We start from the raw sequence: 25123 nt of genomic DNA, 5'->3' as shown, positions 1-25123 counted from the left end.
GCCGCGCGTGGTATACGGTCGACAGTTTTGAGCGCAAAGTTACCGCAGCTAGATAGTGGTCCGAGTCAATATCCTCACCACTATTGGTGCGTACGTCCGTAATGTCGGAGAAGAACCGGCCGTCGATGAGAGCATGGTCAATTTGGTTTGCTATACGTTGGTCAGGTGATGTCCAGGTGGTTTTGTAGATGTGCTTTCGGAGAAAGAAGGTACTTCGGACTGCCGGTCCTTGGGAAGCTGCAAAGTTGACGCATCGCTGGCCGTTGTCGTTTGTCACGGCGTGCAGGCTGTGCGGGCCGATCACCGGTTTGTATATGTCTTCCCTATCGATCTGAGCATTCATATCCCCGATGACGATCTTGATGTCGCTACGCAATCAGCTGTTGTAGAGTTTCTCTAGCTGTGAGTAGAACGCTTCTTTCTCTACATCGGGACTTCCTTCGTGAGAGCAGTTTACATTAAGGATAGTGTAGTTGTAGAATCGGCCTATTATTCTCAACAACCTGTTGCAGATCGCCTGCAACTTGATCACACGACTCTGCATCCTGCCCAGCACTATAAAGCCGGTACCCAGCTCATTGGTTGTGCCGCCGCTCTGGTACTACTGTGCCCTGCGGCCACAAATCCTTCGTATCTTCTCTCCTTTCCGGCAAAGCTCCTGGAGCGCAACGATGTCGAAATGGCGAGGTTCTAGTTATTTCAGCAGAATTTGGTCGCCACCTCGGGTGTTCAGTGATCGACAGTTCCATATACCGAGCTTCCAATCGTCGTCCTTATTTCATTGCCTAGGCCGATTGTTTCGGTTGGCATTCGGTTCTTGATTGTTCGTAGTATTTTAATTTCGCCATGCTGCCTTACTAGGGCTGCGGATGCCTAGTCTCGCGACGAAGCTGCCGTCTTGGGTGTAGCTGACGAGACACCACATTTCATAATTCAGTCGTCCGCTCCGGATCAGACGCTGTTTGAGCCGCTCCTAACATGGAGAACAGACGCTCAGGCAAGTTGCTTTCCGAGGAGAACAGCTCCCCCTTCCCTGTCAGCATACGACCAAGTTTCCACCGGTTCACTGATCTTCCCTTGGTTGCTCGTATCCCAGTCGATATCACGTAGGGGTAGGGATAGGAGTTGCTGGACATTCTGCTTTGGACCCCACTGGGGTCTATTTTATGGCAACTAGTACGGATGTACTGCTGGTATGCACTGTCCAGGCATTTACCAACCAGGATGTAGGAATGGGAGTAGCGAAATTTTTGCCCAGCGCAACGCAAACTAACACTGTCCTTATTGTCGGACAGCTTTTCCAGAGAATCCTTTTTCTATTTCGTCTTGATTATTGCCGGATGGCCACTACCAGTCTTCCGCTCGACGTTCCGGGTTAAGCGTGGTACGCAGTTGAAAAGAAAAGAGGTTCACGAAATTTTTCCCTTTTTACCAAACGGAATTTTGACAGCTGAGAATGCTTCACAGTAACGATATCTGACGTTAGTGAGCGCATGATTTTTGCTTTTTTTTCTAGAGCACTTGAACACACTTGTTTACCGTGATCTGGTGTGAGAGCAGGGATGCCAGGTATTTTTTTCAAACGTTTTCATGGTTCGCGAAAATATGTCTTCCTACCCGAAGCCCGAAGGCGGAAAAAACTTTCCGGCAAATCGAAAACTGTCGAGCAAATAAAAAAGGTCACCACTAATGCACTAATGCAAAATTCGGGTCGTTCACACATTTTTCAATGTCTTCACATGTTTTCTCCAATGTCTTCACGTTGTCGTCACAAAAATGGATGTCTTCATCGTACACTCAAAATATTTTTCACGTTATTGTTACGTGAAAGTTCCTATACTTGTTCATTTTCTGTCATGTTGCATGAGTCATGTGACAAACATAACATCTACGTGAAAATCCTATGCATACCATGATTAATCACGTACCATCTACGTGAACTCGACAACGTCAAACAGGATGTATCGCGTAAATTCTCTGTGCAAAAATAACCAGAAAACAAAATGGCAAAGCTGTTGTCTGATTCTTCTGATCGAACTGACAACACCCGAGCGAAAATAATCGAGCGACCGCTTTTTAGGGAACCGAGCGAGTTACTCTCTGGGACAAGAAAAAAAATCGTTCTTTAGATTTTTTACAGAAAGTATTGAAATTATTCTCGTTTTTCTATTGAACACCCGTTATATCATTAAAAAAGCACTAACTCCGATTTGTAGGTACACAGTATTACGAATATACAGAACTATTACACAGTGCAACAATTATTTTGCCTTGGCTCCTATGTATGATTTTTTGATGAAGTTTGATGCGAAAATAAATTTTCCTGAGTTTGAACATATTTCAACTTAAGGGGCAACAATGGCGCCATTTTGAATTTTTGAGATACCGGTAATTTTTGTGGTTTTTTCGACACCATTTTATTTTGAGGCCAAACATCGAAATTCTAAGAGTTTGTCCACATATTAGCATCCTTTTACCCATCTTTTGAAAAAAACAGATCTTAGATCGGACAAAAACTGAGCTCAAAACGGTGATTCTACGAAACCGGGTTTGGAGTGATATTTGGCCTCAAAATAAAATGGTGTCGAAAAAATCACAAAAATTACCGGTATCTCAAAAATTCAAAATGGCGCCATTGTTGCCCCTTAAGTTGAAATATGTTCAAACTCGGGGAAATTCAGTTTTGCATAAAAATACACAAAAAAATTATATATAGAAGCCAAGGCAGAATAAAAAGTCAATTTTTGTTGCACTGTGTTATTCTAATGCATTATGCACAAACCAAATACCACTGATACAGCATCAATTGTCTGGTAACAGTGCTTCCAGAGCTGCTAAACTTCGAAACTACAAGATAAATATCACACAACAGCAATTTAATTCTCCCAGATTGAGACTGATATTGAGTGCCATCTGTGTCATTTCTCATTGAAAATCATGTCAGTGAAAAAAAAAAGATGAAGTAAATGAGCATCTACATTCTCAAACACATGAACATCGCTAAAACAACACAGCGCGTGCGAAATCGCAGTAGTCAGCATTACACTGTGAACCGATTGAGCCTGAAAGTCATTTCATTTCGAGCTCTTCGTGCTGGCATCGATATTCACAGCCTTCAATACGGATAGGGTATAACTGCCTTTAATGGACCACTTAGTAGCGTAGCTGCAAATTTTGCATGAAAAAGTGTAAATATCTAAACTGAATTGAGTATTTCATTATGTATAAACATGAAGTAACATGTTTATCATCTTTTCTACATGAAAAACAACTAGATAATACCTTTATTTTCTTATAACAAAAGAAATAAACCATCGTTTCAATTTCCTTTAATGGGCCACCGGCTCCTTATTTGGACCACAACAATTTCCTAATTTGGGCCGGGTCTAAAAAATACACTTCTTCAACCGTAGCTGCCGCTGATGAAACTAACTCTGGCTTACGCACTGAGAGTTCTGGATCTGGATCAACTGTAGACTGCAGCCGTTCTTTCGTGATAGGGAATCCTTTACGTGCCATCCGAGTTATCCAGCGAACAATTGAATCCTCTTCCGCTCAATGATGTTGGTTTACCTTTTCGTGGTTTTCCTGACCACTTGCTGCTTGCACGGAATATGTATGCAAGCTTCTCTAGTCGAAACACCACTTTTTATTGCTTGAAGACACTCAGTAACAGCTGCTTCAGTATATTTTTTACCAAATTCCGGCGTTTTTCCCATTTTAGCAGCAATTTTGTACAATAACACAATCATAACAAATTTACGGTAACTATGGTAACTATGCTTCGCGGCGTTATTTCGATGATAGCTCTTGTTCGAACTGAAGCATGCCGGAATAAGGAAAACAGTATTATTTCCACCCTTAATTGGGCCACTATTTTTTGCTATATTTTAAGTGTTTTTCTAATGGAATTTATTGCTTATCTTTTAAAGACACTGTTATCCTACCCGTTCATTGAAAATCTGATTATTTTCGTTCGGAAAGTGTGATGTCAGTACAGTTTTTGGTAAAGCCATTTCCTATGAAAACGTTACCGAACCATGGCAAACCAGGTAGCTGTTATTAAAAGACATTTTTTGCAGCTTTAATGAAGAATATTATAGTAAACGTCTATTGCAACATTTCTAATGAAGAACATTATTGAAGTTGTCAAAGCACAAATCAAAATAAGTATATTTATAATGTGTCATTTGGTGTAAGAAGTTCAGGTGGTTCACTAAAGAAAGTGGTCTATATTAAGCAGATCTATATTCTGTTGCTGACAGTGAAAGACGTTTATTTTAAACAGTTCTCTGATTCTATATAATAAAAGTTGTGTGAAATACGGTTTGACGAATTTGAAGCCGTAAGAAATGTTCGGAATTTGTATCGAAGTCGAATTTTGAATTCTTTTCGTTTCTAAATTCAAAACATGTTTCGAATTCATGAAATAATACTTCAACAACTTGAAAGCATGAAATAACAAAAAGGAACGAAGAACATAAGCGTGAATTTAGTAAAATTGGCTGTTGACAAACATTCAAAGCCAAAATCCATTATCACTGAATACTAAAAAATGGGAAAGCAAAAAAAAATAGCTCAACCTTGAGCTAGACACAGGTTTGGTTGCAAGCAATTTTTTTCATCAGAATAAAACATGCTGAAGAATAATTTGCCCCAATTGTTGCTTTGAGCTCGAGCTCAACAGCACAGACAAATGTAAATCTGTGCACTCAGGATGCTGTATAAAAATTCGAATCATAGCACATTTGAATGAGAATGAAAATAGAACACGATAAAAGTACAAAACTGAATCACTCTCTATGCGGTGTGCTTCACTACACTTTACTGCTGATGCTCAGGATGTATGAACCAGGAAGATTTTACGCCTCTCTGTATGAGCCTTTAACGAGGCACCGGTGTATCATACATCTTTAGCATTACTTTTTGAAACATATCAGTAAAAATCTTTCAAGTTTCACGTGGTTATTTCTCAACGAGAAATTTACGATCGCACCGCTAGGTGACTCGTCGCGTCTACCAAGCCTAAATGATCAGCTGTGGAGAGCTTACCTGTGCGAATGAATACATTAACAGATTTACGGCCAACCGTACACGAAAAATGCCATCTCTGGTCTGGTGTGTGCGTGTGGGAATATGCCGCCGAACAGCGAACAGCGCCGGTATGCTTCAGGAATGCTGCTAGTAGCGGAAGGCAATTGTTTCCGGAGATCGGCTAAATGCACTTAAAACTCCCAGTCTTATACCAGCAGCGGTACTGACGACGACGATGCTTTCTTTCGCTTCCGCTGCTCTGTTCAATGGCTAATATTTTTCGCATCACTGCATTTATGATATCAACCAAGTGAGCCATGCCATGCAATGTGTGTGTGAGAGCCACACTGCACTGCACCGGTGTGTAGCGAATTAAAATATTTAAAACCATTTTATGAAAATTACAAGCAGGAAATTTCTTAGTTAAACAAATCAAGTTTAAAGTACCGTATTAACTTCCATCCTTCATTGCATTGCATAATTAATGACATAATTGACCTACATCAACGCAAAACCGGTGATAATGCCCAACCGAAAACCCCTTGTGCAGTGATTCGCGCTGCACGAGAATCGCGTGGATGCACACCTGATGTAAAGTAAGCTCATTTGATAGCAAATAGTAGGACACGCAATAGGGAGAATCCCTCTAGTTTATGTCTCCTCAAGGGAAGCAACAGCAAAAATGCTGCTCGATAAAAAAATGATAAGCCGACTGCCGGCTGACGATTCGCCTGACGATGTGTTTTTATTCTTGTTTGCGAACGGCAAACCGTAAAGTGCCAACATTACTTATCTTGTTGTTTTAGCTTGGGATGATTTTATCGCCAGAAAGACAATCGAGCAGAGAAGAAATCATCGCGCTTTAATGGTTATATCCAGTTATATTCTAAAGCAGCGTGAGGATTCCGTTGTTTTATCACTCACAGTTTAGTACTTTGATTAGATAATTCGAATTATCCGTCCAGAAGTAAATCGTTATATTCCTCGATCTGAAAATTTTGAGAAAAAATCACAAGAAGGTTGTATGCAAAGCCACGACCGCAAGGTTGAAGTAGAATACTTTTACAAGAAAGGTAACCCGGCTGCTTGCGTGTCAGTTGGCAGTATTGTAATTTCTTTTTGTCTGATATTTTGAATGAAGTTCATTGAATATTTTTAAATTTTGTGCAAATGAGACGTTGAAGTGCTGCCGAATTGTAATATGCACATTTAATACGACATCATTAAACGGGAACGAAACAAAGGCTACGGTTATGCAGAACGCGAATGCCGGCGCGATGCGATTCGCCTTACCGTGGTGAAATGTACAGCTTTTTTTAAGGCGAAGTAGAGCTATACATTTCAACATATTTCGTCTTGCCGAATCGCATCGCGCCATTATTTGCGTTCTGCATGACCGTAGCCAAACACTAAGCGACGCAAACACGTAATAATAATCAGAGTATGCATGTAGATGAAGATAATTAACTTTGGATTATAGCGCAAAACGAGAAAATATTAACTCTTCAAATAATCATTTGTGTTCTTCAAATTTCAGTTGTTCAATTTAATATCCGATGAAATGTTTGTTTATTATCTGATGAAGCTCTTATATAGGCCAAATGATGCATTCCCAATTTACTAGGTCCATAACTCTGCCGACCGTGCTTGGGAAAGCGCGGTATAACGACCAATCAGAGGTCAAATTTTGTGTTTTGACATGGCTTAAGAGTTTTCAATAGTACAATAGTTCGAATGATAAAATTGCAATTTCATGCATTTGGTAGCAATCTTAGAAGATTTTCTAATCGATTGCTGCAAAAACGAAGGAAATCCAGCGAAAACTAACCGATTTATTAGCATTTGAAATTTTTCTCACTTTTTTCAGTTTTAGATTTTCATTTCACATCCCTATGTAGCCGAACTTCCTGAGAGAAGTATTCTAATTCAAAATTAAATCTTCATTAATTCATTTGTTGTCCTTATAAGGACAATTGTTCAATTTATCATAGGATGTAGTGTTTATCTTACATCTCTGTGTTACCTTGATAGTGAGGACTAAGGCGCACGGTCAACACAGTGAGAAAGGTGTTTTCACATTGGAAACTAGACACGGCTTGTTGGCAAATGCATCTACCGCTAATACCACCGCTATCATACGAAAGCGCGTCGTTTCATGTGGGGAATATCAACAACGAAAAATGACGCGCGTCTAAGCATAACACGAACTGTTTCGCCGTGCTGCTCCCATTCACCTTTACATCGGCCTCAGGGAAGTACCGGCTGCATCTGCATCTACCGCTGATGCTGTCACTATACTGCTATTGATACCAAAAGCTATTAACTCTTCAAATAAGTGTTTTATTTGTTCTCAAAAGAACAATTGTTCAATTCAAAATCGGATTTACGCAATCGCATCCCTGTAATATTACCGACAATAATATTCTTCTGAACAAACTGATACAACTTTCCCATTAGGCCTCTGCCATAATAGACGCGAAAAGCGACGCGAACTGATTTGCTCAGCTGTAGGTTAATGTACAGCCATCAGTAGAGCTGTACATCACCCTACGGCCGAGCGAATCGGTTCGCGCCGCTTTTCGCGTCTACTATGGCAGAGGCCTTAGAGAAAGTTGCTGGCTGATGTATTCACTTCATGCAAGCCTGCTGCTGATGCTTCCCGCTACCACACTGAAACAGCATTTTAGTGAAGGGAGTGTCGTTGCATCAGCTGACCCTGCTACTATTGATGATGATATACCCGCTGCAACAGCTACGCTATGCATAGCCATGCCACAGTTGTGGCCGCTATACGCTGGCCCAAGTGCTGAGCAACTGCAACGCTATCCGTAGCCATGCCACAGTTGTGGCCGCCATTGGTATCCGCTGTACCTGCATCTGCTGGCCCTGCTGCTATCGATGGTGAAATCCGCTGAAACTGCTACGCTTATCCGCAGCCATGCCACAGTTGTGGCCGCTATTCGCTATCGATGGTACCCACTACTCGCTCCCGCTGCTGCTAAGGGAGGACTGCTGTCGTCGCTGTTCAGAACTATTATGAGCGGCTTCGACCAAAACAGGCTCTTATATAGGGATGAAAATAGGAATGAATTATTTTTCGTACGTGGTGGAATGATATAACTTGAAAAATATGTGTGACTTCATTCCGGCTCAGAGCGATCATTTGATAAGCTCCACCTCTTTTTTCAGTTTCTAAAGTTTTTCCTCAGTTTCGTAACACGGATGCACAAAAATGATTTCTTGTCGAACCGGACCGATAGCACTCTCATTGAAGCAACAAAATAACATGTTTTGTGTCGTGTTGCGCAGCTTCGTTGAAGAAAATGTTCCCGTCCCCATGTCGCATGTAAGCAGATTATTGCGTTCAGTAGACAGTAGATAGTGTATCCAGCGAATAAACACCGATGGTGCTCTCATGCACGCAACGGTTTTAACCCGTATCTTATTGTAGTTTGTAACATCAAGCGATTTCGTTTGCTCGCTGTTGCGTGTTGCATCATGTTGCAACTTGGCAGCTGGGAGACGACGAAATTCTGTTTATGCTGATTGATTGAATCGACTTCATATTAGCTCTGCATAGTCGAACTAACTGCTTTTGTGAATGCGTACTAACAGGGCAGTTTATTATTCAATGTCGGTTATGCTGATCGCAGCCTTTGCGCTGCCCCTACAGTGGGGGGTTTACTAAATAAAGTGAAAATTAGACAACTACAACAGAATTTGATTGCATCCCGCACAGAATGTCTGCTTGTGTTGATGCCAGAAAATTATTAACCTTCAATTATTTTTTTATTTGCCTTGAAAAAAGCATGTTGCGTTTCAAAATCGGTTGCTAATTACAACCTTTGAGCTGCCCTAACATTGGTGGAATTAAGATACACGGACAACATGAACTGTGGAAGCGATTTCACATTCAGTAAATTAGACGGGTGCGGCAAATTTAAATTGCTAGGATACAACACAGAATGCTTGCTTGCGTTGACAAAAATTATTAACTTTCAATGACTTGTTTATTTGCCTTAAAAAAGGCATTTTGATTTCCGAAATTGGATTTCCTGATGGCAATCCACATGCTGCCCCAACACGGGGGGAATAATGGCTGTCTGGCGACACACGCTGAGAAAAACCGCGCTGCTCCTGAGACGTGGTGACCAACCACAGGGCTAGTGCTGCTGCTAAGGAAGGACAACTGCTGTTGTCGCTGTCTAGAACTATTATGAGCGGCTCCGGCTGAAGCAGGCTCTTATATAGGCCAAATAGCATGTTTTCAATTGCAAGGTATATGATCCTGTCGACCTTGCTTGGGAAGCAAGCATATAACGACCAATCAGAGGTCGGATTTTTCGTTTTGACAAGGCTTGACTATTTTCAATAGTACATTAGTGTGAATAATAAAATTACAATTATCTTATTTTGGGAAGAATCTTAGAAGATTTTCCAATCTATTGCTGCAAGAACGAAGGAAATCCATCGAATACTAACCGATTTATTAGCATTTGAAATTGGACATATTTTTCACTTTTTTCGGTTTTAGATTTCCATTTCACATCCCTATGTAGCCGAACTTCCTGAGAGAAGTATTCTACTTCAAAAAAACTCAGCTCACCACTCCGTTACGTTTTCAAAATTTTGTGTCGAACTAAATTTCCCGTTCAGTTCACTCCGGTCTGTGTGGTGTGGCAAATATAGTTTGCACAACTTTTGATGAAAAACCAATTTATCTCTCCTGGCAGGGGGCAGGGAAGGTAGAAAGTTTTCTTCAGCATGACAAACGTCGGTTTCCTCTACTACAATGATATTGCTTTTCCTGCTGCAATGCAGGTTAGAAAAGTACTCGGAAATGCGAAGGAGCTGTCGGTTTTGGAGACGGGTGCAGTTTTACCTAAAGCTCTTCAAACTTTGTTTGTGTTGTAACTTGAAAAAAGAAAATGAAAATGAAAATGAACACAATGTTCATATTTTCTCTCTACTTACAGGTAACTTCCGTTTTCAATCAGCTTTAAATATTCATCAGTAAGGTAGGAGAAATATTATGGTTCTGAAATTTTTGTTTTCGACTTCAACTGAATCATACAACTGACATCTTAACAACTAAGCTCTTAAGATCGGCTGCTTCTCATTACGGTACAGGCAAATGTAATTCAGCAAAGCATTTAATGATTATTTCAGATGTGGACTAGAATACATGTCCAAAAAGTTTTTTTTTCTTACGAATAGCACTTTTCACTTGAAAGTCTGTTCTGCTCTATTTTACCAATCATTTATATTCTTGGATATTTTGTTCCATTTTTCCAGAAATGAAACAGTTAGGCATTCATAGTCAAAGTCAGTTCCGTGCCGTTTGTAAATAGCCGTCGAAGAGTAAACTTTGTTTATATTTGATTCAATTAATTTGAATTCTACCGAAAAATGATTGCAATTGTTCGTCTCCGCCTAGCGGCACAGAAGGTATTAAAAATTCATTGTTCCCGTCTGCGGTACGGTCTAGGTTCTTGTTGAATAAAGACGTCATAAATATGAAGGTTTACTTCTGGTTTCGTATTAGTAGGCAACATAATTCCAACAGCCCATTTGTTTTGTCGGGGTCCAAAGCGCGTCATTACTCGTGAAAATTTACAAGCTATTGTTGGCTGCGTTTCATGTGCCGGCCAAAGTTGGGCGAAAGGTCATTTTTAAGATGATAATGAAAAACGAGCTTGTAGATTTCATAAATCTTTGGCGTAAGCCTAATGTTTATTTCTTCTACTCGAAGTAATCTACCAAGCATCGCTCTAAATAGTTATTTTCAAACTCCAGATTATTTAGTGAAGGGGTTCAAAATGAAGTATTGAAATGTAAACAGTTTTATGATACGACAGTCTGTGAAATATTTGCTTGATGACTTTGTTTTTTCATTACTGAAGTTCTCGCTTCAGCTTAAAAATAAAATTTATTCTTTTTTAAGAGAAGAAACACACACCATTTACACTCTCGAAAAAGTACATGAACTTCCACGAGAAATAATTTAGGCAAACAACTTCTAAAATAAGACTTCTAGTAAAGATGATGAGACAATGTAAATTGTTCTGATATGAATAAAAATGTTTTTGAGCTAAAAAAAATTTGTTTCCCAGAAAATCCTTTAAAAAAAATCTTTCAAAAATTTGATTTTTTTTATCGGTCTGATAGTGATGCTTTGACCGCTTTGAGGTACGGTTTCTGGTTCGATTGCAAAGGCTATGTTAATCTTTTAGACCTTTGCAAAGGACTTGTAATGCATACGTTACCGTATGTGCGGGAAAATAACGACCGTCTGGAATCAAGTCTGTTGCTAGGTCACTAGCATGTGATCGTTGTTGTTTTTCCCTCGGGAAACATGGTGTCCGGTACAAGCACTTTATCCTAGCGATAAAATGTCACGAAAATATACTATTTGAGACAATGCAAAAGAAGGTTACACCGAATATCTATTCATCTTAGAGGCTGCTACACAACTGAGCCGGAAGTTACCATGTGGATTTCTGTCGAAAAGACAAAACTTTTGTGATCTACCGCTAAACGAAATCCGAAAACTCTGTTTCCATCGGCTTTTCACTATTTATGTCATGCGATAAACAATAATTCTTATGATGTCCTCGAATTGACCATTGACTGAATTACGCAACAGTAGATTTGAAGAGGACGTGCGTTGCATGGTAAGCGGTATCGCTAATGATAGCAGGAAAGCACCTTATGTTTTACGTTGTTCTCTCCTATTTTCTCTCTTCAATATTCTGCCGCACGTATTGAGGGTGATTTACGTTAGTACGCCAAACATCTGTTTTTCTTATCCTGTTTGATGGTAGTCATTGATTAAGGTTGCTCTCTCTCTCTCTCTCTCTCTCTCTCTCTCTCTCTCTCTCTTTCTCTCAACTTGCCTCTCTCTTTAATATTCTCAAATCTCACATTTTTTATCAAACAAGAAAGAATTTTCGGATGCGCCACTGACTATCGATTTTACAATTATCAAGAAAAGTCATCTTTCCTACAAAACCACGCAGAACATTTGAAGCACGGTGCGATACAAACCGTTTGTTGTTTTCCAGATAATTGTTCCTTAATCATTCGAAGTTTGACTCATCGATTGAAATAATTTAGTAGTACTCATTTCAAATATATTACGAAACAAACAAAAAATATGCAGGCCCACGTATCCACAAAGTACCATCGGAGTTTAAGGGTGGAGTCGGGGTGAAATCTTTATAAAATGCGTTAGAAAAATTTAAAAATCATGATTTAGCACCTCTTGAAACTTTATCTAAAAAACGGTTTACTCAAATTATTTTTCGTTTTAGCTTTTCTTGATGACTAATTTAGTCAAAAACTGTTTTGAAAGAATCAAATGACACTCTCATGGAAAAAAACGAGGACTTTTTCATGCCCATCAATTCTCACGTCTTAACGTAGGACTACGCCTTTCTTCACTATACTTAGAGGCACATTCTGTGGAACCTGAAATAAACTTGTAACGGCTGCCAGAATTGATGTTTTCAAATGCTAATAGCTCTTAAACAACTGTAGCGATTTCTATAATTAGTATACTGTCAGATAGCTAAAATATATAAGATTTTTCTAACATGATTATTATCTCCGCCAACTACTTAGAGCAAGCCCACCAGTGGCTAAATTGAAGTTTCTAAAGCTAGTTTGGCAACTCCCACCATAACGCGGCAACCGAACCGGGCGTTGATATGTTGGTTTGGGAAATAGCAATCTCCACCTCGGGTAGTAGCGAGTTATTAAATTTGGCAACGCGATAGCAACGTGCCGCATCGTTGCTATTTGATGAATAATGTCAAACTGTTGTTTGTTTTGATGTGCTCGATAGTAAACGTTCGTAACAATATTATGAAAATAATGAGTGTATCGAACATAATTGGTCGGCCCTGGAAGACGAAACGCTTTACCTTGGTTAAACACGTCGTAGGACGTAAGTATCGGCGTGAACCAGTCTATTTTAATTTCGATTGAGCTGAAATTTTACCCAGGGTGTTTTTCCGGGCGGGTAAACATTTATAGTTTTTTTTTTTAATTCGAGATGACCATTTTGGTTGGCACTCTAATCTACACGAAGCATAAAGCTCAAGTCCTCACAAGATTGGTCAACCATGTCGTTATCTCAATAAACCTGGAAGGTTTGAATGAATTGCTCGGGAGTATTACCGACTATTGCTGCTGACTCTCTTGAAGGCATGTTGGTCTCAGTTTCCCGTTGCGTCCGGTTGTTGAAGAAAAACCCATTTCTCGCATCTACAGCGGTTTTAATCTTCGAAAACAACGTAAGACGAATTCGAAAGTGGCGTCGGAAATGGTCATCGGTATAGACCGGTGTTGCCGAAAACAACGTAAGACGAATTCGAAAGTGGCGTCGGAAATGGTCATCGGTATAGACCGGTGTTGCCGAAAAAAAATTTGTCAAAACGCTGGATGGCAAACTTCCTCAGCCGCTATCAATATTTTACCGTTTTCCAGGCTGAGAGGCACCCTGAATCTTTCCAAAAATCCTTTTCATACTCGCGTAAAAAAAATTTGTTTCGCGAAATCATTTTCTTCGTCACTAGAATCAACCAAATACTCGAGAACAATTTCGCGTTCTACTTTCAAATTTTCTTTGGCTGCAAATTTGCAAATATTAATAGCAAATTGTAAGAATCGAGACAGCACAAAGTACAAAATACAATTAATGACAGTTCGCCAATTTTATAATGTATAATAGTTATTGAAGGCAACGTTGCGAAACGTTCCACGGTCTAACGCAATGATTTAAACATCCAAGGATAAAAAATCCATGCATGTACAAACGAAGAAACCTGCAACAGAATTGTGTTATCGATAATTTGGGAGAACGGAAACAAAGTTAAAACAGAGTTGCTTGAAATAAAGGGGATATTTTTTGAAGCAGAAAGAACGCAGATTATTCCGGAAACAATTGACGGACAGATAAATTGGTTATTACTAGATGTGCAGAATTTTTGGGAAATACGACACGAACAAACATTTTGCTGATGCTAGCTAGTGATGGTCTTTAGAAATTAGCAACTGCCGGCGTTAAAAAGAAATAGATGAATTAGTAATCCCCAATAGCAACGACCGGTGCGAACATCGGTTGCTATCCAAAATAGCAACGGCCAGCGTTGTGAAAATAGCAACTCAAATGGCAACTCACCGGTGCGCTTGCTTTTATAACATGTTGATAAAATTACGAAAAAGTTTCAAAGTCAAACATCCACATACATTTTCAATGCGATTGGTTTATTTTCCTAACACAGACATCACAAAGTTAGACGAAATGATTCCACGGGATCATTCATTTGCTAGCCATGCCGGCATCGCATTCATCACCAGAAATCAGCGACATAGAATGGAAGTAAATAGGATGCCACGTGATTGGCACTAACCCTACCCCCCTAGTCTCCCAACTATTCCATTCTGAATTATGCTATGGAAGGAGATACAGAAACTCATTCTCTGGTCTACCGTCAAGGTGAGCATCTCGACTTTTCTTTGATCTGGATTGTTTTACTAACAAAAACTTTTTCATGTCTAAGACCAATTTCTATCGTAGAATATGAAAAAGTTTTTATAGGAAAAAAAAGATATATTAGATTGAAATGTTCAAAAAAGTAATAACGAATAAAGTGTATATTAAAAAAGTCTTATCTAAAAAAACAAGATGGTAGTTTATAAAAGCAATGGCGTTTTGTTATAAAAATCTATTTTTCTTACAGTGTATGAACCTACATTTTTTTCAATATTTTTACATATATTTTTCAATAATTCCTAGAATTCATTTAGCGAAAACTTTAGATATATCGATGTATACGTTTTCTCAAATGTTAACCCAAACAAATTTTTGAAAAATTTAAGTAGGCAAAGTTGATTGTCCAGATCCAGATCCGAATCCCCAAATCCAGTTCCATAGCTTCAGATCCAAATATTCGAGTGTACAGATCACCAGGTGCACAGATTCATGTTCACAGATCCAGATCCACAGATTAAGATCCATAGGTCCAGATCCACCAATCCAGATACACTAAATCAGATACTCAGATTGAGATCCACAGCTCCAGATCCGAATTCACAGGTCCATGAATTCAGATTCACAGATCCAGATTCTCAAATCGGATCCACAAATCGAGATCTACAGCTCCAGATTCACAGATAACGATCCACAGATTCAAATTCACACATCCAAATCTACAAATGTAGATTCATAGCTTCAGATCCACAGATCCAAGTGTACAGATTCAGATACACATATCCGTGCCTACAAACCCGATCCACATATCTAGATCCACAGATCCAGATCCATATCCCCAAATCCACAGATCCAGATACGAATCCATGGATCCAGACGAACTGAATAAGATTCAGGAAATAAGATCCACAGCTCAAGATCTGCATCCACAGGTTTACGGATCTAGATTCAAATATCCAGATCCACCGATTCAGATTCATGTCCACAAATCCAGATCCACAGCTCCAGATTCACAGATGAAATCACCAAATCCACATTCACAAATTTAGATACATAGCTTCAGATCCACAGATACGAGCGTACAGATTCAGATACACAGGTCCATGTCAACCGATCCATATCAACATATCCAGATCCACAAATCCAGTTCCACTGATCCATAAACACAAATCCAGATCAAGATCCACAGATGCGAATCCATGGATCCAGATCCACGGATTAAGATCCACAGATACGAATCCACAGCTCCAAGTCTACAAATTCAGAGCCACAGATCCAGATCCATAGTTCCAGATCCATAGTTCCAGATCCATAGTTCCAGATCCATAGTTCCAGATCCATAGATCCAGATCCACAAATCCAAATCCACTAATCCAGATCCACAAATCATTATGCAAAAATCCAGATCAACAGATTCATATTCAAATCCACCGATCCACGGATCCAGATTCACAGATCCAGATCAACCACTGCAGATCCATAGATCCAGATCCATAGATACAGATCCACAGATTCAGATCCATCGATCCAGATCCGAAGATCTAGACCCAAAGATCTAGATCCACAGATCCAGATCCAGATACACTAATCCAGTTCCACAGATCCAGATGCACAAATCCAGATACACAGATTAAGATCCACAGATCCATATGCGAATCCACGGATCAAAATCCACAGATTAAGATCCACAGATTCAGGTACGAATCCACAGGTCCACGAATTCAGATCTACAAATCCATATCCACTGATTCATAACCAGATCCAGATTCACAAATCCGGATCACCAATGCTAGATCCACTGCTTCAGATCCGCAGGTCCAGATCCAAAGGACCAGGTTCACTTATCCAGATTCATAGATCCAGGTTTACAGATCCAGATCCACAGATACACTTCCGCGAAATAATTACCACAGATCCTGATCCATAGTTCCATATTCAAAGATCCAGATCCACAGATACAGATCCACAAATCCTGATGCAAAAATCCAGATCCACAGATTCACATTCAAATCCACAGATACAGATCAACCACTGCAGATCCTTAGATCGAGATCCACAGATTATGATTCACAGATCCAGATTTATAGATTCCGATCCACAGATCCAGATCTATAGATTCCGATCCACAGATCCAGATCTAAATATCAAGATCCACAGATCCATATGCGGCTCTTAATCCACAGATTTAGAATAAATCTAGATCCAGATCCATTGATCCAAATCCACAGATCCAGATCCACGGATACAGATCCAGATTCACAGACCATAATCCAGAGATCTAGACCCACTGATATAGATACAGAACCACGGATATAGATCCAGATCCACAGATTCAGATCTACAAATCCAAATCTAGATCCTGGTCCAGCTCCAGATCCAGATCTAGATCCAGATTGGGATTGGGATTGGGATTGTAGTTGGGATTTGGATTCAATTCCCGATCCAAATCCACCGATCCAGATCCACTAAATTCAGATCCAAAGCTCAAGATCTACAGATCCAGGTTCACCTGTCCAGATCCATATCTCCAGGTATACAGATCCAGATCCACAGATCCATGTTCATGAATCCAAATCCATAGATCCAGATCCAAAAATCGAAACCCACAGATTCAGATCCACAGATTCAGAACCTTAGATTCAGATCCATAGATTCAGATTCAGATCCATAAATTCAAATCCACAGATCTATTAATTCAAATCCACATATCCAAATCTAAAAATCAAGTTCCACAGATCCAGTTCCACAGATCCAGATGCACAAATCCAGATACGCAGATTAAAATCCACCGATCCATATGCGAATCCACGGATTCAAATCCACAGATTAAGATCCACAGATCCACGAATTTAGATCTACAAATCAAGATCCATCGATTCAGATCCAGACCAAGATCCACAAATCCGGATTTAAAATTCCAGATCCACAGCTTCAGATCCGCAGCTACAGATCTACAGATCCAGGTTGGCTTATCAAGATCCATTGATTGGTATATACAGATCCAGATCCACAGATACACGTCCGCAAATTTATATCCACAGTTCCAGATCCATAGTTCCATATCCAAAGATCCCGATCCACAGATCCAGATTCACAGTTCAAGATCTACTGATCCAGATACACAAATCATGATGTAAAAATCCAGATCCACAGATTCATAATGAAATTCACAGATTCACATATCTAGATTCACAGATCCACAGATCCATATCTACAGATTCAGATCCACAGAGTCTGATCTATAGATTCCGATCCACAAATCCAGATCCAAAGATCAAGATCCACAGATCCAAAACTACTAACCCAGATCCACAAATCATGATGCGAAAATCCAGATCCACAGATTGAGATCCACAGATTCATATTCAAATTCACAGATCCACGGATCTAGATTCACAGATCCATGGATCCATATCCATAGATCCAGATCAACCACTGCAGATCCATAGATCGAGATCCACAGATACAGATCCACATAGCCAGATCTATAGATTCCGATCCACAGACCCAGATCTAAAGATCAAGATTCACAGATCCAGATGCGGATCCACACACAGATCTTAATCCACAGATTTAGAACCAAATCCAGATCCACAAATTTAAATCTAGATCCTATTCCAGCTCCAGATCCAGATTGGAATTGGGATTGGGAATGGGATTGGAATTGAGATTGGGATTGGGATTGGGATTGGGATTTGGATTTAGATTTGGATTTGGATTGGGATTGGGATTGGGATTGGGATTGGGATTGGGATTGGGATTGGGATTGGGATTGGGAATAAAATTTTGACAGTACACTAGTTAGGATTGTTTCAATTGGGCAACCCTAAAGATTTGGCCTGACAGAGAGAGGCAACGCCATGTCTGTATCAGGTCAAAGACCGTTCGGCCAGCGTAGTAATAGGTGAGTAAAATCATATGATATGAATATACTTCGATAATGTGTTACGTTATAATTTAGCGCGAGCTTGTTATTCAGAATCTTCTGTGGCTTGTACGATAACTGCAATCCTTTTCTAGGCTAAAATTACTCACTTACACTTGTGTCGTACAGAGAGGAATTCTAGACAATTAAGACACATGAGGGTTTAAACGCTAACTGAAAGGAATGGTGCCCACCTCTGTTAATTAGTCGTAATATGATATGTTCTATACCATGTAAATCACATAAAATTAGGCTGTTTTCCATCGAGAGAAATTTAATCTACGATTCAATTGCTAATGCTGAGGTCCTGTGAATAATTGAAAGACAATAGTTTAGAATCTTTCAGCACCCCTAGGCTAAATTATCATTATCAACACAATCAAAAACCCAGTCCCAACCGGGGTCCTCTTATCGGTAAGCGCGCGATAACAGCCTCACCGTACTGTGCTGTTTATTTGTTCGGACTCTGCAAATATCACATTTGTGCATCTACATGCTGTACGAATGTTAAAACCATTTGCTGAACTCATGTATGACTCTTACCGAAAGCATTTCACAACTCTAGCGGGTTTGTTTCCATTGCCAAATACAATTCTCCGGCATTCAATTGTCTAGAGAGCATGTCACATTGCCCGTCTATGCCCGCTAGGTGCCATCAACTGTGATTACTTCACACTGAAAGCCAAATGCTGTCACCGCTCTGATGATGAAAAATGAATAATTTATTGGTTCACTGTTGCTGGTTTGTCAACTTGAAGACGGCTTGATGATGAACATCGCAGTATTATCAAAGTGCTTTTCGAATGCATTTGTGAATTTGCACACTGAGATGCCATTATTGACAGTTGAAGTGGCAGCTTTTTAAGCTGTGATTTTGTTTTTTTATTTTTATGATTGGCTCAGCAATTGGAGTACAATTTGTATGTGTCATCTGTGGAGACAAGATGCACGAAATGATGACAGAAATGTACGGGTTCAATCTTGTTTGAGTGACAGCCAGCCCAGTGCAACTGAGCCGTGCGATGCTTTATTATCCTTTATGTCTGCTTGTCTCAGAAACCTGCTTTATGGGATGAGAATTTCGTAGCGAAATTGCAGCTGATGATGTTTTGGAATCCATAACCCATAGTCGTCACAATACTGCTGCTAAACTGCAGGGCAACATTGCATGTTTACCGTAAGCTATTGTGTCGCACAAGGGCAAACAGGGCTGAGTGCTGCATGTCAAATTCATTGCGACGGCATTTCCTCTCCTGGGGAAACGAGAGGTTTTAGTTTTTGTTTGTCGACCTTCCACCGACAGTAAAAGTGGCTAAACTATGGGATCAAACTAAGTTCCCCCAAAACGATATGATCAAATTAAGCTTTTCTTCCACGTCTTGTCGAAAGCAAACCAGATTTAAACTAGCCTCTAACTAGTTACGGTACGGCAATTTGCTGCCGGTGTTAAACGTTTGATTACTGACCAGCTAACCCGGTTCTTTACAGAAGCTCGTCTGACTCCTCTCCACCTTCACGTATCATGTCCTGTGCCACCCATCCACGTGGGGAAGGTTATAAGAAATCAATATCTATCTACTGGTCCATGCTCGACCAGCAGATAAATACTTCGGCCAACCGTGAAGACAAGTTCCTGTGAGCGAGCGTAAAATAGCAATCACCAATCGCCAATTACCACTTCTTCTACTGAATCGCGCGAAAAAGCATGCCGACAGACGTTCGCACGCGAACAGGTGCAAGTCGGACGGGGGAAAGAGATAATTTTTCTGACCGCTGGCTGCTATCCCTGCAATCCTTCCAAAGTACTTTTCACAACAACAACAACAGCAGTCAAAAACCGCTTAAAGCTAGTTGAACTTCGTTGTATTTTGCGATGAGCTTTCACAAAATCACCCACCTCGGCTCGGAGGGGCAAAAAAATCACGAAAGAAGATTACTCGGTGTTGATAAATAATTAATGTGTAAGAATCAACAGTTGGACTAGAGCTGCCAGAATCTACTGCCAGCCCGCGCGGAAGAAGTGTAAACAGCTTCGGTGTTTTGCTTTCGTTCTTTTTCTTTTTTTTTCTAGATACACATTGTTGTAGCAGTACGATGCAGTAGGATGATGACGGTGCTACACCGGTGCCGCTACAGTCAGTGTTGCGGTAAATTAGTATGGAAATTGTGCTCCACATTCACCAACCGACGGCCCCCCCCATTCTGTCCACGGTATGCACCGCCGCTAGCAGCTTGGCGTTTGTTGCCCGAGTGAACCGTATTTGGTGAAGCCTGGGTGAACATAATCGAGCCAATTACGCTAAATAAATATTGTTTTCCGCGGTTAACAGGAGATCAGATTGCCCACAGTGTTGCGGATGATGATGAAAGAGGGGCCAGCCCCCTGCTTGTTAATAGAATGGCAAAATGTTATAGAATGCTCCAAGGACTGTGCGCGGTTTTGGTGTGGTGTTTCTTCAACCTTCACATTGTACGGTGTTGCTGGTAATGGCCGACATAAAAAGGCATTTGTCGTGTCTTAATCAGGATTTTTTTTCTTATATCTTCTTGTAGGAAAAAAATTTAAAAAAAAAGTCACAAAAGTTTAATTGTTTAGTGTCTGTGCGATGAGAATGGTTTGTTAAAAGTGATGTTGGTTTTATGTCGTCTTCAGTAGTGCTGATTGTCAGAATATTTAATTCATACTATTTCACAAACAACTTAATATGACGCCCACCTGCTCTTTACGTTCCAGTTATGCGTATCGGCAAACCGCAAACTAAAACCCCAAGAAACGAAAACACAAACACAATAGCAGTGAAAATTTAGCGATCAATTGAATAATGTAGCAATCAGCAATGTAAAAGCTGAGCTTGGAATTTAGTCCTGTCCAACGAGTTTCTTTATTTATGTTAAAACACAACTACAATGAGACAATTTTCTATCAATAATGGAACTTGATGAACATGTTGGCAATACTTGGGAAAAAATTGTAACATTTTTGCAAACTTTTTCCAAGAAATCTATACCACAATTTCCGTAGCAGAACGCGACCGTAATTATTTTTCATTTTAATCAGAATATCCGAGGAAGATTGGTGTCCACTGACTTAAGGTACAGCAAATTTCGCAGGGTTTAAATAATTTAGTCACATTGCGGAACCGAAGATTCGGACGGACAAGAAGATTCATAAACGCTGCCAAAGAAATTTGAAATAAACAATGAAAAAGACAACGAAAAAGTGTGAAACTTCACATTTTTCATAATAAATTTTTCCCATAATTTTTTGCTTTTTTCAATCTTTCTACAAAATTGTAGGATTCTTATGGGGCCATATTTTTGCTGAACATGAAAAAATGCTTCTTTCAAAAATAACAAAGTTATTTAAATTAGTACGATTTTTCCTTCAAAAGAATTTTTTCATCAAAACGGGGGAGTTTCTGGCAGCACGGCCATTGGTAGGCGCGTTTAAAAATTACTCTGTCATATTTTCGCGTTATTCGAGTGTATTCTACTGGATTTATGGAAAAAGAGTCTGCAGTTTAAATTGACATAATAATTCAAGTTCGTATTGTGTGAAACTGGCATGAAAAATAAACGATATCATGTGAAAATCGTCCGGCAAAATGTGTTTTATTTTTCTGTTTTTTGACGCAGAACTACGTTTTTCTTTAGCCTACCACATAGGGATGTAAATACGAAACCTATTAACGAAAAGGGGACGAAAATGTCCCTTTTTAAATGCTTATAAATCGGTTTGTTTTCAACCGATTTTCTTGATTCTTGCAGCAATTGATTGGAAAATTATATACGCATCCACCCAAATGTAGGAGAGTGTTGATTGATTATGCGAACTATTGTACGTTAAAACGAAAATTACGTCCTCTGATTGGTTGCTTGCTGCCTTTCCCTGAAAAGGTCGACAGAGCCTAGTTGGCGGCAGCATAGCAGGTTGCGCCAGTGCACAAATCACATCACATATTTAAGCATTTTAGCAGTGAGGTAGCACCAAACGTCCCGATATGCCAGTTAAGGGCTTCGGCCTTTTGCCCGCAATAAAGTTTTGCTTTATCTTGGCAACAGCACATTCTGTGCAGAATCCGAGAAAACACAATCTGTCGCGGCCGTCTTATTTACTGCGAAAACAGCTTTTACAGAGTTTGAACAGCGAAATACCAAATAATTGAAGGGTTTTAACCGACAGTAAAACTGTTGTAGTGTTAGACAGCATTTGAATTCCGTGGCTATTAGTATTTTAAAATCATCTAGTGTTTTAAAATCAGGGGGTTTTGACGAGCAGTGGCAAGCCGTGATAAATCAAAACACAAAATAAGTTCATTTGTCCTGCCGCAAATGGCTTGAGATAATTGCTCATTGCATGATATTTTCTGATGCGAGAACATAATGCAGCTAATAAAATGGAAGAAAAATTAAACTGGGTTGGGCTTATTAGTTGCCAGTGTGCGAGTATAAAAGGAAAAAACCTAAATTAATCCACCTAGCGGTCAGACCCAGCCTTTCTCATCCAAACTTATTATTTGTAAAAAGAGATTTACATTAATGCTTAAATCCGAAAAGGTATATTCACTCTTTGGATTCTAAAATATAGATGTTGTAATTAAAGTATAAAATATGAAATTTGACGTAATTTTAGTGCTTCAGAAATAGCTAAATATAAGAAATGAACCTTAATTTCGAACAATTTAATCACGAGCGATACCGGGAACGTTCAAATAGTACGATACCATGTTTAAATTATGTTGAAGCCATATATATTGATCAAAGCAGCAACTAGACCTTTCATTTGCAATTGATTTCATTGAAATCGATTCGGCCATCTCTGAGAAAATCGAGTGAGATTGGAAGAGCGTTACACACACACACACACATGCAGAAAATGCTCAGCTCGTCAAACTGAGTCAAGTGGTATACGACATTCGGCCCTTTTGAGCACTTTTATACCTTTAGTTTTTTCAGTAATACCTTTCTAGGAGAAAGGCAAAAAGTGAAATGATAGAAATGACTTTTAATTCTAACTTCAATCCCAAGCAAGGCCGCAAACATTCAAATAGTACAATATTAAATTGAAATGATGTTGAGGCCACATATCTATTTTTTCTTCATCTATGAGGCCACATATGTTGATCGTAGCTATAGTTTTAAACAGTCTGCGGGTCTCGTTTCTTTCTATAACTTTCAAACCACATGTTTAAACATTATGAAATTCATTGTTTAAGGGTTTGAAAGCCCAATTAATTGCATTCAACTATGTTCATAGCTTCTGAGATATAAGAGCGTTTTTCACATTCTGACGCAGCGCCAAAACTAAAAGTTTGATTACAATGAAATTCAATAGCAACCTAAGCGGCAAATAGACCCTTCATTTGACACCAAGATAGAAAGAATCGGTCAGACCATCTCTGAGAGAAGTGAGGTCGAAAGAAAGGTGCACATACATACGTACACACCCACACACAAACATATACACCTATACATGCATATATGCAGAAAATGCTCGACTCGTCGAATTGTGTTGAGTAGTATATGACATTCGGTCATTTCAATCATTTTTCTACCTTTTAATTAGCCAGTGATCGTTAGGAGAAAGTCAACATGTATACTTTCATTATGTGATTTCACATTTTTATGAACAACGGACACAGTTACAATCCGATTGCAATGAAAATCAATTGCAACCTATGGGGCAACTAGACCTTTCATTTGACACTAATTTTGTGAAAATCGGTTCAGCCATCACAGAGAAAAATGAGTGAGTTTAAACAACCTCAGGATAACTTTTCTTTACATAACTTTTGAACCATATGTTCAATCATAACGAAATTCAAAAGTTAAGGGTTCTGGGGACAGCCCAATCATTTGAAACCAGTTTTATTGAAATCGGTTGTGTGGTTTCTGAGATATTGATGTTTCGTGATTTTTACATTTTGATACATAACCTCTAAACTAAAAATCCGATTACAATGAAATTCAATAGCAATCTATGGCGCAACTAGACTTTTAATTTGCAATTAATTTTATGAAAATCGGTCCAGCCATCTCTGAGAAAAGTGAGTGAAAAAAAAAAGTTGCACACACACACACACACACACATACATACATACATACAGAAAATTCTCAGTTCGTGGAAAGAAGTCGAGTGGTATATGACATTCGGCCATTGGGACCACTTTTATACCTTCGGTTTTTCCAGTGATTGCTATACCTTTCTAGGAGAAAGCCAAAAACGTACGCGCGATCAGTTATTTCGTCTTCGGAGTATTGCTGTTTGCTGCTAGTGGAACGCTGGATGTTCCTGTTTGAATTGGGAAACGAACTCTAATCTTTTGATTGATTGATAGCGCCAACACTGGAGCTGGAGAAAAATAGTTGTGATTTTTTTTTTTTTTTTGTTCACACAACATTTATTTGACACGGCAAATAGTTGTGATATAGGTGATGAGCTGTCGAAAGGCCACCTGTAGTTGACAAATTTGTTGCAGTGAAGGTTTCAGCCGCGGCCCAGCACGCAACTTAATCACGCAGTTCAGAAACAGTCTTTTGACGTAGAACTTCGTTTTTCTTTAGCCTACCACTTAGGGATGTAAATACGAAAACTATTAACGAAAAGGGGACGAAAAATGTCCCTTTTTAAATGCTTCTAAATCGGTTTGTTTTCAACCTATTTCCTT

At 39.4% G+C, this 25123-nt stretch overlaps 2 protein-coding genes across 6 annotated transcripts in view; one reads left to right on the top strand and one right to left on the bottom strand.

The window, feature by feature from the left end:
* LOC129725702 (rap guanine nucleotide exchange factor 4) overlaps positions 1 to 25123 on the top strand; it is a 523900-nt gene that overhangs the window by 221464 nt on the left and 277313 nt on the right. The window contains exon 2 of one of the 4 annotated variants that reach the window (XM_055681790.1): positions 10011 to 10052. The exons of the other annotated variants lie outside the window; for them this stretch is intronic. The gene's annotated coding sequence lies outside the window, so the exon portion shown is untranslated. The remainder of the gene's footprint in view (positions 1 to 10010; positions 10053 to 25123) is intronic. 4 annotated transcript variants of the gene reach the window in all.
* Positions 1 to 25123, bottom strand: part of LOC129725703 (uncharacterized) — a 106776-nt gene that overhangs the window by 31544 nt on the left and 50109 nt on the right. The window contains exon 1 of one of the 2 annotated variants that reach the window (XM_055681797.1): positions 5053 to 5089. The exons of the other annotated variant lie outside the window; for it this stretch is intronic. The gene's annotated coding sequence lies outside the window, so the exon portion shown is untranslated. Of the gene's footprint in view, positions 1 to 5052; positions 5090 to 25123 lie in introns of those variants that run through there. 2 annotated transcript variants of the gene reach the window in all.

This window comes from Wyeomyia smithii, chromosome 2, assembly GCF_029784165.1.
Source record: "Wyeomyia smithii strain HCP4-BCI-WySm-NY-G18 chromosome 2, ASM2978416v1, whole genome shotgun sequence".
NCBI classification, from domain to species: Eukaryota; Metazoa; Arthropoda; class Insecta; order Diptera; family Culicidae; genus Wyeomyia; species Wyeomyia smithii.
This window is presented reverse-complemented; position numbering and strand designations above follow the sequence as displayed.